Source organism: Chlorocebus sabaeus, chromosome 19 (assembly GCF_047675955.1).
Source record: "Chlorocebus sabaeus isolate Y175 chromosome 19, mChlSab1.0.hap1, whole genome shotgun sequence".
Lineage (NCBI taxonomy): Eukaryota > Metazoa > Chordata > Mammalia > Primates > Cercopithecidae > Chlorocebus > Chlorocebus sabaeus.
This window is the reverse complement of record NC_132922.1, coordinates 30,976,327-30,990,070: the sequence shown is the minus strand read 5'-3', so window position 1 is coordinate 30,990,070 and position 13,744 is coordinate 30,976,327. Positions and strand designations below refer to the sequence as shown.

Sequence of the window (13,744 nt, the reverse complement as noted above, 5' to 3'; positions counted from 1 at the left end):
GCGTTAGAAGGCACTGAAGGAAGGGCAGGTGAATTTCGTGCTGGACCTGGTCTCAGTGTCATGGGCCCCAGGAGCCCATGACATCACTGGCCTCTTGGACTGTGGGGATTAACCCTGTCACTGGACACCCCCAACACACTCCCTCCAAAAGAAAGGTGTTGGCACAAGTGAAACCCCTTGAGTGATGGCTGGGATTTCAAGCTCCAGACTGGTCCCCACTAGGAAGCTTTGGGTCTGGCTGGTGGAGCAGGGTGTGCCTGCTCCTCCGCGTCTCCCTGCATGTGGCAGCCCTCCCAGCAGGGCTGATGTGGGGTGCAGTGAAGCAGCAAAGCCCCCACCCCACCCCAGAATAAACAAAGGCTGCAGACCTGACCCAGGGTGAGACAGGGCCCCTGTGGACCACCTACCCAGCTGGCCTGTGGCAGCCCCTCCCAGTTTTCGGTCTGGGTGGTCCAGGGAGGTGGCAGCCCCAACCCTTCCTGGTGATACCCTGATTGATCATCGAGAAACACTGAGCTGGGAGAGCCGGGGCACCCAGGGCTGGGCTCCCAGGGCAGCTCCCAGGAGCTGCAAGTGGACCTGGCACTAGGAAGGAGCCGTCCACCGAGCACCGAGGCCGGGGCCCAGGACGATGCCAGGCACGAGCTGAGGCTCTGCTGGGCCGGCCGCATCTTCACACTCAAGACCCCAAGCCCCAGCCACTCCTGGCTCTGAGCTCTGGGTGTCTGCAGCCAGGGTTGGCAGGATGGGCCCCACCCTGCCCTGACTGTGCCACTGACTGGCATGAAGAACTCTAAACTTCACTTACTCCCGCAAAGTAGACGTGGCCCAGGACTGTGTGGTGGATCCTGGTCTCCAGAGCCCTGCCAGGCTCCAGGGCAAGCGGGGAAGTCAGTCTTAGCTGCAGAGGAGCACCTGTCTGCAAACACCTTCCTGCTGCGCTCCCTGCGGGAGTGCACCTGTCTGCACACCCCTTCCTGCCGCGCTCCCTGTGGGGGTTCACCTGTCTGCACACCCCTTCCTGCCACGCTCCCTGTGGGGGTTCACCTGTCTGCACACCCCTTCCTGCCACGCTCCCTGTGGGGGTTCACCTGTCTGCACACCCCTTCCTGCCGCGCTCCCTGTGGGGGTGCACCTGTCTGTATACCCCTTCCTGCCGCGCTCCCTGCGGGAGTTCACCTGTCTGCACACCCCTTCCTGCCACGCTCCCTGCGGGGGTTCACCTGTCTGCACACCCCTTCCTGCCACGCTCCCTGCAGGGACCTCCACCTGCTGTCGGTGGTCCGGCTTGCTGGATTGGGCAGCAGCTCCTACACTCAGAGCTCTGCCATCCCCAGCCCCAGGCCAGGCTCTCCCCACAGCCCGATAGGCCCTGACGTCCCCTGACAACCAGGAGTTGAAGACAGGCCTGGCCCCCAGGCTGCCCCACACTGCCATGGGGACCCCAGCTGGCCGAGTCCCATGTCCATGTTCACTTCCTCTGTCCCTGCAGCGGTGGGCACCTGGGACCATCGTGGTGAGCACCATCATGGCCACATTCCCCCTTGCCCCTTGGCCCACACTTGGGGGCCTGGGTTCCCCAGGTGATGAGGGCAGCCTGCAGGGCCTGAGGTGGCCATGCCAGCCAAACTTCCCCTGCCCCACAATTGGGTCACCTCTTTATCCTTTCACAGCCCTTGGGAACCCAGCGGGCTCCTCCCCCTTGCTGCTTTGTGAGTGCCGGTAGTCCTGGGGTGCTGTCCTGGAGCTCCAAGACCTCCCTTCTGGAAGGCTGGGGCTTCCTGGTGGAAGATCCTGCTCACCTCAGCTGTGGTGTGGGCCTGGGCTTCAGCCTGGGGGTGGGGCAGCCCCCATGGGCAACTGCTTTAGACTGGACCCCATGTGCTGGGGTGGCCAGGGCTGTGCATGGCAGGTTCAGGGCACAGGGTGCAGGGAAGGATGTGAGGGTGTGGGAGGGCTTCAGTGGGAGACCCTGATGCTGAGCAGACACAGTACGGCCTGGTAAACAAGGCTTGTGTGCTGGGCACTCATCAATCTCTGCCATTTGGGCCTGGCCAACAGCCGGTGGGCTCAGGCCTGGGCGGGGGCTGGGGTGGGAATGAGCTGCCTCAGGCTGAGCTGTGGACACTGGAGGTGGCTTGTCCGGACAGCCCATTCCTTGGACCCCTCGTGCCCATGGCTCTAGCTGAAAACACAGCTGCTCTTCTCTACAGGCTGGTCCTGGGGTGGGGAGGGTGTGGGAGCTGCCTAGTCCTTCCTTTCCCAAGGGGTCGGGTGCCCCTGGCTGAGGAGACCCTCAGGGCTGGGCCTTGGCGGTGGTCAGGGCCTCCTGGAAGTTGACCAGCTGAGCTCCAGCAAGTCCATGCCTCCTGGGACAGGGCCTGGCACCGATGAACCCTCAGCGGCCGTCATTCTCAAAGTCGCAGCAGGCTGGGTGCTGAAGGCACAGGGGGCCACAGGGACTGTGGCTGCAGCTCTCTCATTGTCACGGGGAGGGAATGACCTGCAGCCCCATCTTGTTCCCTTCTGTTAACAGTCTCTCTGCAAACATAGCCTGAGCGCCCATCCCCACCCCCACAGGGCTCTTACCGCACCTCCCCAGGAGACGTGGACTGTGGCTGGAATGTGCTGCTCTCTTGCCCTCTTGCCAGCACCACTGTGCTAGCTGCTTTGGTGGCCTGGAGGCCTGCAGAGCTGCCCAAGAGGGGGCTCCATGTGCAGCTGCCACGTCATGCTGTGTCCCTGGGGAGGCCCACACAGCACTGCCCTTCTGTCTCACTCCTGGCGCCCGAGCCCCAGCAATCAACCTTGACCCCGCCTTGCTAGCCCAGGGCCAGAGGGGCACGGGCGGGGGCTTTGGAGAGGAGGCTTCCTAGGCTGGTGCTGGGCCAGCCTGCCCAGCCCTGCCATGCTTGGCCCCCGCCCATCTGGGTGCTGGGCCTGGCCTGCTCCATGAAGCTTCTAAGAGCGAGGTGTTATCCAGGCCTTTGGAATCTTAGGGGGGATGATTTTGTATGGGGAGGGGACTTCTCCCCTCATGCTCATGCTCACCCCTTGCACGTGGGTGAGCATGCAAGAGTGTGTGTACGTGAGTATGTGTGTGTGGACATGCATGTTATGTGTATGTGCATGTGTGCATATGAGTGTGTGAGTGCATGTTTGATGAGCATGTATGTGTGGGCACACGTGTGTGTGTCAGCATTGCTGACTGCCATGGATATGCACATGGCTGAGTGTGGTAATGTGTGTGTGAGTGTACTGGCAGTCCAGATTTTACACCCACACGGCTTTGCCTCCCTAGGAATCCGTTTTAATAGCAGAGTGGGCTGGAAGGGCTGGCCAGGCCCAGAGGCAGTTTTCAGGCCAGGAGTCCCTGGCTCCTCATATGCGGTGACAGCCAAGGAGGCTGGGGCCATCAGAGTGCGGTCTTTGGACACACAGTGTTGATGGATCCATCATTACCAGCCTGGGAACTGGGCATGGGCTCCAGGGCTGGAGGACACCCCTTACCATTCCTGGCCCTGGTGAGCCTGGCCCTCTTCATGCCCCGTGGTAGCCGGTAGCCTCATGGGGAAAGGCATGTGGAGGTGGCACCGCACCCTTAGCTCCCACCCCTGCTTTGCCAATTCTGGATCCTGGCCTCCGCCCGCCAAAGTCCGCCATTGGCCACAGCATGTGGGTGCTGTGCCGTGTCCTTGAAAACCTGAAGATGAGAACAGCTCAGTGGGCGGGGGCGTTTCACACATTCAACACATGCCCTCACGCCTGTGGGTGTGTGGCGGGCTGGTTTACAGTTACGTGAGGATTTCAGCCCCAAGGTGCAGAGCCTGCAGCTGAGCAGTGCCCAGGGAGGGCTGGGGAAGAAGGTCCCAGCCAGGAAAGCAGGGTGACTCTCATCAGTGGCTGCGGTGCCCAGGTGGGATGATCGGGGTCGTGCCAGCCTGGTATGCCTGGGGGACCCACAGTCGAGGTCCTGCATGCACTTGGCTGGCACGTGTGGTTCTGAAGGCCCCCGGGGAGGCCTGGCACATGCAGTGTGTTTGGGGACCCTCTCTGCTGCCCAGACACTGTCACAGACCCCACACCCAACCTTGCTGTTTTTCCCCCAAGTGTCCCAGGGAGGGGAGCTGCTCTTTCTAACTCGGATAGCCCCCCTGCACTGTGCGGCTCGCCCACCTCCCTCACAGCTATTCCAGCATCTCTGGGCGGGTGCGGGAAGCCGGATGCAGCCGGTACCGTTGCTGTTTTTGGAAAAGAGAGGTTCAAGGCAGGGAGGGCCCACCCTATGTTCCAGCAGGGTTGTCTGGCTGGGGGGGTCTGCACCTCGCCCCTGCACCCCCGGGTTCCTGGCTCCCCACCCCCGTGCACGAAGCCCTTCTTGCCTAGCAGGCCTGGGGGCCCCTGGCCGCCGCGCGCCCTGCCGCGGGTGTGATTTGGCAGCGGCGTTCTCCTCGCCAGCTTGTTTCTCACATAGGGGATGTTTCCATTTTTACAGCAGAAAGAAACCGATTCCAAGCGCCTCAGCCACAGCCGGAGCGCGACGGCCCCCAGGGAGCTGCTGCCACGTCAGGTGCTTTGGGGGTGTGGGCTGCTCTGCCAGCCGTGGTCCTAATTGCTGTCACTCAGGGAGCCAGCTCTAGCCTGAGGCGGGCAGGAGCTATGAGGGGGGTCTCCAGAGCAAGCACTGGTCCCTGGGGGAATCCGAACCTTTGCCTGGATCTCCTGGCACCCCATCCCCAGAGATCTGGAGCACCTCTCGACTTTGGGTAGGATGGGCCTGTGGTTCCGGAACAGGGACTTTGCCTGTAGGACCCTCCCTTGGGTGCAGGGTGTCCTCCATTAGCCCAGGTGGGTTTGAGCCCCACACTGCTCCTTCCACCGCTCAGATTCCCACCTGCAGGTCTCTGTCATGGGGTTGCTGTGAGGACCCGCCAAGGTGACTGCCCACAGCCCCATGCCGGCATGGGGCACGGCCGCCTAGTCGCTCTGCTGCCACCCCCGTACTCTGACTCTGTGCTGTGGATTCGTGTCACCTGTGGACTTGGGTGGCGTCAGGCGTGGGAGCACGGTGTCCTCTGTGACTTCCCCACCTTGCTCGGGGCTGGTCTCCCTGGATGCTGAACCCTCAAAGTGCCTCGAGGACTGTTAGAAAGATTTTCTTGGAAAGAAACATTTGCTACCCAGGGCACAGAACAGCTCCTTGAGGTCTCCTAAACCAGTGTGGACTCGGCCCTGCTCCCGAGATTTGGAAGAAAGGCAGAAAGGGAGGCAAGCCACACGCAGGGCAATTTTCAAAGAAAAGGGCACAACTCGTAGGAGGCAGGGGAAGGATTCCATTTCACCTACAGTCATGGCCCTGTGTCTTCAGGGAATAGGATGCTGTCTGGTGCATCACCTTGGTGCTGGAGGGCATCGCAGTCCTGGGGGAGGTCACTGCCAGCGTGGCAGCCCCATAGGAAGTGGGAGGGTGGAATTCAAGGGCAAGGCTGGCGGTGGATCCTGGCCCCTGACGAGGAAGGCGGATGCAGGACCTGCCTCCACCCTGCCCAGCAGGCTGGCCACCAGGGCGTGTCCACAGACTCCAGACAAGGAGGAGAGAGTAAATTGAGGCATGTGGGGCCCAGACCCTGGGCGCATGGCTGGAGGCCTGAAGTGGCATCCCATCAGCTGGAATCAGGATTGCCTCGATCTTTGATTCCTGAGATAGGAGGAGCGTGGCGGTGGCCACAGCAGGATCCCTGAGCTCTTACACCGGTGAGGTGGTGGCATAGGCACCACACGGGGCTGGGGCCTGAGGGTACAGTGCCGGGTCTAGGTCTCCCTGAGAGTCCACCGATGGCTGTGGAACCAGGCCTCAAGGGAGCTGGGTGCAAATCCCATCCCTCCACGGAGCAGCTGTGTGACTCGAGGCTGTTTTGTCCTCTCTGCCTCAGTTTCTCTCTGGCAGCCGCTCCTCCCTGGGCCCTGACCTGACCCTGCAGGCTCAGGAGCCTGCTCCAGGCCCAGAACCTGGTGCTGCACTGGGTCCAGCCTCCAGGCCTTTGCTGATGTTGTGGCCTCCGCCTGGGATGCCTCCTGCGAGGGCTGCTGATCTCCTCTGACCCTCCCCGCCCTGGGCAGGTGCTCCGCCTGTCACAGAGGGTTCCATTAACTAGCAGCCACTCTGCCACTTGGTGAGCCCAGGAGATGTGGGCAGGCCTCGCTCTTCATCCACAAGTGGGTGGGAAAAGGCAGGAAAGGAAGTGAAGCCAAAGATGGCGTGCTCCCCCTGCACAGGGTGGCTGTCTGGGGCGGGGGGATCATGGCAGGGGCAGGGAGGGGAGGGGAGTGGTCCAGCTGAGGGCCCTGCCAGGGCCCGATGCAATGTCCCATCCTCAGATCCATCTTCAGCCGCATCCCCACACTAGGGGGAGCAGCATTTCCAAAACGCCTGCCCTGGGGTCTCTCGGAATTCAGGGGTTCCCTCTGAGGTCACACAGGCCCTACTGAAGCCAGACCCAGCAAGTCCTGGCTCCCTGGCCTAGGCCTAGGCCTGCAAGCCCTGAGCCTCAGTTTCCCTCAGTAAGTGGGACATGATGCCTTTCCACTCCTCCAGGCTTCTGCCCATCCTGTGTCACTATCCCAGCAGGTGAGTAGCTGGTCTGGTGGCCTGAGACCCTGCTTCCCTGGGGGACAGGGCTGCCATCCTCAAAGGCCAGGGTCTGGGCCAGGAGCTCCTCCATCAGCTTGCAGCCCTGGGGGAGGCTTGCAGCCCTGGAGGCCACCCCCTCTAGTGATAGAACCCACACCTCTGGGAACTGCTTCCTCTGCCTGCATGCCCCAAGCGTGGACTTGGAGGTGGTAGATGGCTGGGGCAGGGCCCTTGCCTGGCCCCTGTCTTCCTGCAGCCTGCCCTAGGCATCGGTGACTTACCCAGTGCTGGTGGGCTGCCTCAGCTGCTGCCCATTAAAAAATTTGTTCCCGGCTGGGCGCGGTGGCTCAAGCTTGTAATCCCAGCACTTTGGGAGGCCGAGACGGGCGGATCACGAGGTCAGGAGATGGAGACCATCCTGGCTAACCCGGTGAAACCCCGTCTCTACTAAAAAAATTACAAAAAACTAACCAGGCGAGGTGGTGGGTGCCTGTAGTCCCAGCTACTCGGGAGGCTGAGGCAGGAGAATGGTGTAAACCCGGGAGGCGGAGCTTGCAGTGAGCTGAGATCCGGCCACTGCACTCCAGCCTGGGCGATAGAGCGAGACTCCGTCTCAAAAACAAAACCAAACAAAACAAAAAAATTTGTTCCCAGCCAGGCGCGGTGGCTTACGCCTGTGATCCCAGCACTTTGGGAGGCTGAGGCAGGTGGATCGCCTGAGGTCAGATGTTCGAGACCAGCCTGGCCAACATGGTGAAACCCCATCTCTACTAAAAATACAAAAATTAGCTGGGCATGGTGGCAGGTGCCTGTAATCCCAACTACTCAGGAAGTTGAGGCAAAAGAATCACTTGAACCCGGGAAGTGGAGGTTGCAGTGAGCGGAGATTGTGCCACTGTACTCCATCCTGGACAACAGAGCGAGACTCAGTCTCAAAAAAAAAAATTGTTCCCATGATATTCCAAATACAGTCATATACCCTAATGACATTTCAGTCAACCATGGGCCGCTTATATAATGGTGGTTCCATATGATCAGAATACTGTATTTTTACTATACCTTTTCTATGTTTAGATACACAATACCACTGTGTTATGATCCCGTACGGTGTCCAATACAGTAACACGCTGCACAGGTGTGTAACCTAGGAGCGAAAGGCCAAACCAAACAGCCTAGGTGTGTAGTGGGCTCTGCCATCTAGGCTTGTGTAAGTTACTCTATGATGTTTGCACAAAAATGAAATTGCCAAACAATGCATTTCTCAGAACATAGCCCCATCACGTAATGCCATGAGAGGATAAGGGACAGAATTCTTGGATGCCCATTTTGGGGACAGCTACCATAGTTTGGACATTAATACATTTGGGCACATGCACATGGGCACACACATGCTAACGTGTGCATGGACGCACACCTATGCGCACACACGCCCACTCCCGGGCACATACACAGTGGGGCGGGGCAGGAAGGCTGGATGGGGCCCTGTGGTGTGCTGGGGCTCAGGCCCTTCCAGAATTCAAATGGAGAGCCTCCCAAGGAAGCAGGGAGCCCACAGGGCAAGAGATTTGGAAACTGAGTCAGGGATTTGAATCCCATCTTGTGCCCTGGGCATGCGGAATCTCCCTCCTAGTGCAGTGGGCACCCGCTGCCCAGGCTGCAGGAGCATCTGAGGCGGCTTGTCAGCCTATAGGGACCTGCCTGGTGTCCTGCTAAGTGCTGCAGGCTGCACAAGGGGCCAACCGAAGACCCCTAAGCCCAGGAGGGACAGAGGCCAGGGACCAGATGCCACAAGTATCTGTGGGTGGGCCTGGCTGCAATGAGCAGGACAGTGCCCAGCCAATGCCCAGGAGCAGAGCCCCCAAGGCACTGATAAGCACAGTGAGGCCAGCGTCAGGCTCTGGGCTTTGGGTCTTGGTGCTGCTCCAGGAGTTGGCCCACATGGCTTCTCAGATGCTGCTCTGTGACTCCAGGCCTAGGTCAAGCCGGCCTCTCTGCTTTTCCCCCCACCTCCCTCTAGGTAAATAGGCCCCAAGATGTCACAGCATCAGAAATACAGAGAAAAAAAAGCATAGTTAATACTGCTCCTGCCGGGAAGGCCCACAGCAGGGTGGATGGCAGTGCACCCAGCAGGTGTGACAGCCCAGTCTCCCCGTCTGCAGGGGAACCCCATGTCCCCTCAACCCCTGCTGCCTGTTACCAGCTGGACCCCGGTCTCTCCTGGTTGCTATCTGGCCTGCCTTCACATGGTTTCTGGTTCTTTCATCTTTTTATTATAATTTTTATTTGGAGAAACTTTAAAAGTAAAAGAATGTGTGCCAAAAATATGTAACCCTCTTCCACCAGACATGATACACTGGGGGGGCCCATTCCTCCCAGGTTCCTTGGGCTCCCCAGCTGCCCATGACCCCTGGGTGTGCCCAGACTGCAGGGGGGTAGTCCACCCTCGCCACGTCCACAGGCCCTGACTCTTGGGTGGGTCTGGGGGCTGCTCGCCCTGGGAGAGAAGCCATCCCCTCCCGGCGGGGCCATCTATCAGGACCTCTCTGACGTCAGCATTTTCCTCTGTGACTCTAGCTTCTTGCCTCCTATCTCTGTCCTCCTGAAAATGTCCCATCTGTCCCATTAGCCTCTGTGTCCCAGAGCCCAGTGCAAGCTCCACGGTGGAAAGGCCACTCAGCATTGTAAGTGCATGCTTGTCCTTGCGCCTCCCTCCCCGGCAGCTCTGCCTGGAGCTCCTTCCCGGCTCCAGTGAAGCTGCAGACAGCATTTCATTGCTTTGACCCGTCCCAGGGCACCTTCCTTCTAGAAGGGCGACTTGAAACCTTTTCATCACAGCACGACATATGCCCGGTCTTGCTTTGGTCGTCCGGTTTTATGTGTCCCATTTTACACTCATTTTCTTTCCCTCATGTTTTGTTTTTTCTTTTAACTAAAACGATCCATTTATTGAGTTAAAGATTGTATATTCAAGACGTTCACTCAGTATGTGATCCTGCATAGTAAACCTTGGGTGAAACAAAGACAATTCTTTTTCTAGATTTTAAAAAATTGAATGGCATATAGACTTCTAATATTTTTTGGGGGATATTCTTTTTTTCTCTAATTATGGTAAAATATCCATGACATGAAATTGGCCACTCGAATCATTTCTAAGTGAGCAGTTCAGTGGCATTAGGTACACTCTCCTTGTTGTGCAACCATCACCCCCTCCATCCACAGAACTTTTTCATCTTCCCAAACTGAAACTCTGTACCCATTAAATAACAGACCCCACCCTCCCCAGTCCCTGGCAACCACTGTCTACTTTCTGTCTCCATGGATTTGACTACAGTGTGTCTAAGTGGGATCATTCAGTATTTGTCCTTTTGTGACTGGCCTATTTCACCCCTCTGTTTTATACCTTTCTGCGGCATGGCGCTTTGGCTTTCTATGTTCTGCGGCGGTGGGTGGTAAAGTGGATGTCCTGCTTTTAATTCTGAGGGCTCGCTTCTCAGTTTTCAAAAACACACTTTAATCTCTGGTTCTCCAATTATCAAGCATTTGCCATGAAATGATACTTGCTGCTCCCTAGCACTGCAGACTCTGTAAGAGACATCTCAGTCAGCATTCGGATTAAGTCAAGCCCCAGGAATCCGCACCTCCTCCACCTCATCACCCAGTAAAAAAGGTAACGCTGAGGTATGAGAACATTGACATTAGTTCCATACGCACGCCCTCGCATGGGCCTGAGAGCACCCAGGTTCTGGTGCGAGTCCCCCACAGCCCAGGGAGGTGTTTCAGGACTAGCGCCCTGCTCAGTGCTGTGGGCTGCACAAGGGGCCAACTGAGGACTCCTCAGCCCAGGAGGGGCAGAGGCTGGGGACCACCCCATGGGCTTCCAAGATGGCCTTGGGGCCACAGGGATTATGGACAGGCTTGTACCTCCAAAGCCTTTCCAGAGAGGAAGGGACTCCACTTCCTGCTTTGGCTTGGAAAAAGTCCAGGGAAGCACCTTGATTGGCCTGACTCAGGTCACATGACATTCCCTCTGTCCAATCACTGTGGCCAAGAGAATGAGGTATTGTGATTGGCCCAGCCAGGATCAGAGCTTTCCCCTGCTGCCTGGAGCAGGTCTGTCTCCAGGAGAGAGGGCTAGCCTTCAGCCTTACCTGCTGCCCCGTGAAGAACTGTCAGTCCTACTTTGCAGGTGAGCTGGCTCTGATATGAAAGTGCTCTGCTTAGTCCTGTGGCTGATCCACAACTTCATGAGGACTCAAACCTGTGTTCTTTGATTCCAGGTGGAGAAATTGAGGCCCCAAGCAGGGGAAGACTCACTGGGGTCACATGGTGAGTTGGTGGCATGAATGGGTGCTCCAGTCTACACTGTACCACCTCCTCCAGGAAGCCTACCTGGCTTGGTTGAGCCAGGCCTGGGGTAGTCACCACCTGATGTCACATCCCCTTGAGACAAAGCTCCATCCCCCCTACTCCCAGGCACCTATCCCCAGTGTCCAGGACATGGCTACTGGATTCAGGCAGCTTCTGCAGATGAGCTCCCCGCCCTATGTCCAGGAGGTTTCTGGAATCGACAGCTCTCCATGCCACAATACCCTCCATGGCTATTTAGGGAATACCCAGTGTGTGCCAGGTTTGGCTGGCCTGGGAGAGTACACAGTGGACACTGGTCACCAGGAGGCACAGGGGGCCAGTCCGCACCCTTCCACAGTCAGGCCTGGGGAATGGGTTGGGGACTGACCTGGAGGAGCGAGGGGCAGCAGGAAGGGCTGGCTGGGCCTCAGCTCTCTTGCTTACCTTGCATTCTCTCGATGGCCCTGGCTAGACACATGCTGGCCAACCCAGGCCTTGCTCATGTTTCAGCACGATGACCCTGCTCTGCCTCCCTCCCCAAGACTCTGGGCTGTGCAACCGGGGCCAGACCTGCTCCTTCAGCTGCACCAAAGCCTGGCTGTGCCTCTGCATGTCAGTGGCCAAGCCCTGAGCCTGGAGCCGTCCAGAGCCGCACGGAACTCCAGGCCTGCAGGGTGGAGTAGACATGGCTTCTCCTGGGTCGTACACCACCTCGTTAGAGCCAAAGCAGCATCGATTTTGTGAATGATGAGCATGTGTAAGTGTTTATGGAGCCCTGGTGTGATTTGGCGTGTGCAGCTGATGATTCGGGGGCTACGTGTGCAAACGATAGGCCTTATAAATGCGCACCCACCAGAAAGCCCCATTACAGAGATTTACACCGATCCTTAAACATCGTAGATTAATTTTTGGAAAACATCTATAAAATAAGAGATTTATACCTAAAACAATACCGTATGCTGTGACAGGAAGGGATTAGAGTCAATTGATTCCTGTATTAGTCAGAAACTCAATTTCATATATTGTGTGAAAAAATTAAAACCCTTTCTGCATTTTATTACAAATTATGCCTACTCCATATATGGAGATAAATAATTGATAGCATTACAAATACCTAATCTAGAAAATATTTATTAGGAACAGACAACTCATTTTTCCTGTGTTTTGTTGAGAACAATATTGCACACTTTAAAAAATTAATGATGACTCTTTGCAAAGAGAAATGTCTACATCCTAATTCTTTTGTTTAGCGTTGTGTCCAAGCCAGGCAGATGCAGCTGAGCAGTGGCAGATGGGCATGGAGCCGGGATGTCCACTCCCTGGGCCCTGGCTGTGGATGGGCCAGAGGGCTCAGGTGCCATTTCAGTTGGCCAGGGAAGGTGCATTTGGAGAGTGTCAACATACTGTTTGTCTTCTGCTGTGCAAAGTCTTCTCGACTTGTAATTTAAAGATAAAATTGTTTCTGACTTAATTTCTGAGAAAGCACCAAGTAATGAAATTTGTGGGTGGACTTGAAGAGCCAAGAAATCAAGACTGGCTGCCTCTCGACCTGGAGAATTACGGAGCCCATGAATTATCTGGGCCTCAGTTCAGGTCCCAGGCTCTGTGCACAAAGAGAGGTGGGCCTGGTGGGTGGTGCGGAGCTTGGCCTTGTACTTCATGGCTGGCTCAGTCTGCCTTCCTGGGATGTGTGGCCCTGCTGGGTTCTCTGTGCCTCCTGGCATCTCTCTGAGGGGAGCTCCCAGCCTCTGCCTAGAATACCTGGGCAGCATGGACAGACCTGGGGCCTCCTGCACCGTCACCCCATTCCAGGCTGGGAAGCTTGAGGACCCAGGCAGCGTCCCAGTGTGCCACAGGGCTTCGCCACTGTGCAACTGCACTGCAGCTCTGACCTCTGGCTGAGCCTCGCTCACTGACCTCTGCCCTCTGCCCTCTGCCCTCTGTCCTCCACCCTGGCCATGCACAGCAGGGGCTGGGCCGGCACATGGGGGAGACTGCCAAGGGAGCCCTGGCAAGTTCTCTTCACCCTTGTGCCAGCTACTCCAGGGAGCACCAGGGATTGAATAAATAACTGCCACGTTTATTAAAAAATAAATTTGGTGCCTAACGGAAGTGCTGTTTCTATACATAGAAAAAAATGTTTAAAATAAAAACCAAAACAGTTCTCAAAGGGGCTGTGGCATTAATTATTCATCTCTTGCTAATGAAAACATGGCATTGCAGGCGTGGCCCCCATCCCTCCAGATAAGGTTTAGGGCTCAGGGAAAGCCTGGCCTTAAGGGCAGGGAGCTGGTGACCCCTGAATAAAATGGGGGGTGACTGTGATATCCTCCATGGCTATTTAGGGAGCACCCAGGGTGTGCCAGGCTCGATTGGGCTGGGGGAATGCACAGTGGGAACTGGTCACCAGGCAGGTGCAGGGGGCAGTCCGCACCACTCCTTAGTCAGGCCTGGGGAATGGCTTGGTGTCTGACCTGGAGGAGGGAGGGGGCAGCAGGAAGGGCTGGCTGGGCAGCAGAGCCACCTCTTGGAGGAGAGAAATGGGGACAGAGGCCACCCTGGCCAGTGCCAGAGGACAGCGCTACATGTCTGGACACCCAGGCCAGAGGTCTGGCAAACCCCCACAGGGTGGGTGGCTGAGGCCCTGTTGTAAGTCATTTGATGACCCAACCACTCCCTCAGATGCTGCTGGATCCCAGACAGAGGGAGACAGGGAGCCTGCAGGCCTTGCGGGAACCTAGGTGTGTCGTGCCCCACCAGCCAGGA

General features: G+C 57.3%; 1 long non-coding RNA gene across 2 annotated transcripts; it reads left to right on the top strand.

The window, feature by feature from the left end:
• Positions 1-6,342: 6,342 nt before the first annotated feature.
• On the top strand, positions 6,343-13,030 carry LOC119622547 (uncharacterized). 2 transcript variants are annotated; one of them, XR_005239142.2, is made up of 4 exons: positions 6,343-10,817; positions 10,909-10,957; positions 11,451-11,735; positions 12,229-13,030. It is a non-coding gene; the product is annotated as an uncharacterized lncRNA (long non-coding RNA). The 2 variants fall into 2 exon arrangements; XR_012089537.1 differs by having other exon boundaries at positions 11,451-13,030.
• The last annotated feature ends 714 nt before the right edge of the window (positions 13,031-13,744 follow it).